This window comes from Arachis ipaensis, chromosome B07 (genome assembly GCF_000816755.2).
Source record: "Arachis ipaensis cultivar K30076 chromosome B07, Araip1.1, whole genome shotgun sequence".
NCBI classification, from domain to species: Eukaryota; Viridiplantae; Streptophyta; class Magnoliopsida; order Fabales; family Fabaceae; genus Arachis; species Arachis ipaensis.
In genome coordinates this window covers 107,927,886-107,932,508 of record NC_029791.2, presented here as the reverse complement: position 1 = coordinate 107,932,508, position 4,623 = coordinate 107,927,886, and positions in this window count along the sequence as shown.

The window sequence follows — 4,623 nt, the reverse complement described above, 5'->3', positions numbered from 1 at the left end:
TGTTACAGAAGTGACTTCCTCCATCACTAATGAGTGTCCTTGGGACACCAAACCGGCTAAAGATATATCTCTGAAGAAAGTTCATTACTACCTTGGCATCATTGGTTGGTAGGGCCACGACTTTCACCCACTTGGACACATAATCAACTGCCACTAGAATATAGTTGTTTGAATGTGAGGGTGGAAAAGGTCCCATGAAATCAATACCCCACACATCAAACAACTCAACCTCAAGAACTCCCTGTTGTGGCATTTCATGGTTGGCAGGGAGATTTGTGGCTTTTTCACATCTGTCACAGTGCTTCACAAATGCTCTTGAGTCTCTGAAGAGAGTCGGCCAGTAAAACCCGCTCTGAAGGACCTTTGTAGCTGTCCTTTCACCACCAAAGTGGCCTCCATACTCAGAACCATAACAGTGCCAAAGGATCTGCTGTTTTTCTTCATCTGGGATACATCTCCGGATGATACCATCTAAACACCTCTTAAAAAGGTATGGTTCCTCCCAAATGTAGTACTTTGCATCAGTCAATAGCTTCTTCACATGTTGCCTACTGTACTCCTTTGGAATAAAATTCATGGTTTTATAATTTACAATGTCTGCAAACAATGGAGCCCGCTAAATGAGGAACAATTGCTCATCCAGAAATGTCTCAATCATAGTTGTGGGTGATTGTACTCCTGCTTCAGGCTCAATTATGGAGAGATGGTGACGTTGCAGAAATTGACAGATTAAAAATTATTGAGAAAAATGGCGTTGCAAGTACAACTCTTAACCAGCAAAAATCCACTTGTCAATTTAGAAAAGAGTTGTCACAAAATTAGAATTAGAATACTGGGAGTATGAGTCCCAGGTTGTCTCCCAACAAGTTGCAGAAAGATGTGCTATTCTATTAATCATATGTTTTCCAAAATGGTTTGAGTTTGATAAACAGGAAATTAAATCAGAGAATTTATGTAATTTAAATAAAAATCTTGACCGGGAGAAGATTAATCGGAAGTTCTATCCTTGTTGGAATTTTCTCAAGATTAATTAATAATTAGTAGTTGTTCCACTTAGTTAACCCTCAATGAATGAAGGAAAGTCAAGTTAAAAGCCAACTTCTATTCACAAGTCCTAATCCTCTCCCTTGGGAAGGATTAGAGTTAGTGACTAACAAGCCACCAACAACGAACCAATTACAATTGAACTCTTGAGTATTCCAACTCAAGGTTCTCCTTTTAATCAACTCCCAATCAAGTTGGGGGACTACTCCATTATCATAAATATAGACTTCACAAAATAAAGAGGGGAAATAAAAAGAGACATGATAAACAATAATAAAAGAGATTAATTAAAAAAAAATAAAAATAGTCTTTGTATTAAATAATTCTAAAAATAATCTAATTGTACTCTGGACAAATTAAGGATATGGAAGAGTAAGTAAAAAGTAGAGAAAACAAACTAGAGAGATGAAGTCTTGCGGAGGTAACAACTCTTCTCGATATCCCAATCCAAAAAGCAATAAAAACAAAATCCTAAGAACTATGAATGTGTAGAGAGAAAACCTAGAGGATGAGTAAAATCATATCTATAACTCCCAATTATGCAGAATGAATGTCGTCCTTTGTCTCTGCATGTTCCCTGGCTCTAATCTGCGTTTCTGGGCCAAAAACTGGGTTAGAATGCGGCCCAGAATTCACGCCAGCGACTTCTGTAAATTCTACAGATTGCGCACGCCACGCGACCGCGTCGTCCACGCGTTCGCGTCACTCAACATTTTCCGTGCCACGCGTGCGAGTCGTCCATGCATTCGCGTCACTCGTGCAGCCTCCAATCCACCCATTCGCATCATGTACGCGAGCGCGTCACTGCAATTTCCTCTATTTCACGCGGTCGCGTGAACCATGCGCCCGCGTCACTTCTCACTGGTCATCTCCTCAATTTCTTATGTTTCTTCCATATTTTCATGCTTCCTCTCCATTCTCTAAGCCATTCCTGTCCTATGAAGCCTGAAACACTTAACACACAGATCACGGCATCGAATAGTATGAAGGAGAATAAAAAAATATTCAATTAAAAGATCTTTAGGAAGCAAGTTTTCAATCATAGAACAATTTTAGGAAGGAATTGTGAATACATGCAAATCATATGAATAAGTGGGTGAAAGACTTGATAAAACCACTCAATTAAACATAATATAAATCATAAAATAATGGTTTATCAATCTCTCTATCCTTTTGCACACTGTCACTGCGCCCAACATTCGCAAGTTTGAAGCTCGTCATAGTCATCCCTTTCCAGATCCTACTCGAAATACCACAGATAAGGTTTAGACTTTCTGGATCTCAGGAATGCTGCCAATTGGTTCTAGCCTATACCACGAAGGTTATAACCTCTGGACTCGGTCTGTGGATTAGAAACCCAAGAAAATATACTCCGACTGTCGTCCAATGACTACGTTGAACATCATGTAGACCACTTGTGGTTGTCAGGCACGCGGATCTTGGCTAAGCGAGTAACGAAGATAGTGGGTGATTGTCACGGGTCACCCCTTCATTCTGACTTAATTGAATTAAGAATGAGAGTATATCTTGGAGAAGAAGTAAGCGTGAATTGAAAGAGAAACAATAGTACTTGTATTAATTCATGAAGAATAGCAGAGCTCCGCACCTTAATCTATGAGGTGTAGAAACTTCACCGTAGAAAATACATAAGAGAAAAAGGTCTAGGCATGGCCGAATGGCCAGCCTCTCCAAATGTGAATAATGGCATAAGCTCGTTTCCTAATACAATAGTAAAAAGTGCTATTTATACTAAACTAGTTACTAGGGATTACAGAAAATAAGTAACTAAGTGCAGATAGTGCAGAAATTTACTTCTGGGGCCCACTTGGTGTGTGCTTAGGATGAGCATTGAGCTTTACACGTGCATAGGCCATTTCTAGAGTTAAACGCCAGCTTGGATGCCAGTTTGGGCGTTTAACTCCAGTTCTGGTGCCAGTTCTGGCGTTTTACGCCAGAAAAGGGTCTTTGTCTGGCATTTGAACGCCAGTTTGGGCCATCAAGTCTCTGGCAAAGGATAGACTATTATACATTTCTGGAAAGCCCAAGATGTCTACTTTCCAACGCAATTAAGAGCGTGCCAATTGGGCTTCTGTAGCTCCAGAAAATCCACTTCGAGTGCAGAAGGGTCAGAATCCAACAGCATCTGCAGTCCTTTCTCAGCCTCTGAATCAGATTTTTGCTCAGGTCCCTCAATTTCAGCTAGAAAATACCTGAAATTACAAAAAAACACACAAACTCATAGTAAAGTCCAGAAATATGATTTTTTCATAAAAACTAATAAAAATATAATAAAAAGTAACTAAAACATACTAAAAACTATGTAAAAATAATGCCAAAAAGGGTATAAATTATCCGCTCATCACAACACCAAACTTAAATTATTGCTTGTCCCCAAGCAACTAAAAACAAAATAGGATAAAAAGAATAGAAAATATAATAAATTCTAAAATTATCAATGAAGATTAGTTTTAATTAGATGAGCGGGACTAGTAGCTTTTTGCTTCTGAATAGTTTTGGCATCTCACTTTATCCTTTGAAGTTCATAATGATTGGCATCCATAGGAACTTAGAATTCAGATAGTGTTATTGATTCTCCTAGTTCAGTATGGTGATTCTTGAACACAGCTACTTTATGAGTCTTGGCTGTGACCCTAAGCATTTTGTTTTCCAGTATTACCACCGGATACATAAATGCCACAGACTCATAACTGGGTGAACCTTTTCAGATTGCGACTCAACTTTGCTAGAGTCCCCAGTTAGAGGTGCCCAGAGCTCTTAAGCACACTCTTTTTGCTTTGGACCACGACTTTAACCACTCAGTCTCAAGCTTTTCACTTGACACCTTCATGCCACAAGCACATGGTTAGGGACAGCTTGATTTAGCCGCTTAGGCCAGGATTTTATTCCTTTGGGCCCTCCTATCCAGTAATGCTCAAAGCCTTGGATCCTTTTTACCCTTACCTTTTGGTTTAAAGGGTTATTAGCTTTTTCTGCTTGCTTTTTCTTTTTCTTTCTTTTTCTTTATTTTTTGCTTTTTTTTCTTTTCTTTTTTCGCAAGCTTTGTGTTTTTCACTGTTTTTTCTTGCTTCAAGAATCAATTTTATGATTTTTCAGATTATCAATAACATTTCTCTTTTTTCATTATTCTTTCAAGAGCCAACAATTTTAACATTCATAAACTTCACTATAAAAAATATGCACTGTTCAAGCATTCATTCAGAAAAACAAAAAGTATTGCCACCACATCAAAATAATTAAACTATTTTTAAGATAGAATTCGAAATTCATGTACTTCTTTTTCTTTTTCAGAAAACATTTTTCATTTAAGAAATGTGAAGGGTTCATAGGACATTCATAAATTTAAGACATAGACACTAAATGATCATGTAATAAAAACAAAAAACATAGACAAAACATAAAGCATAAAAATCGAAAAACAGAAAAATAAAAACAAGGAAATTAAAGAACGGGTCCACCTTAGTGACGGTGGCTAGTTCTTCCTCTTGAAGATCCTATGGAGTGCTTTAGCTCTTCAACGTCTCTTCCTTGCCTTTGTTGCTCGTCTCTCATGGCCTTTTG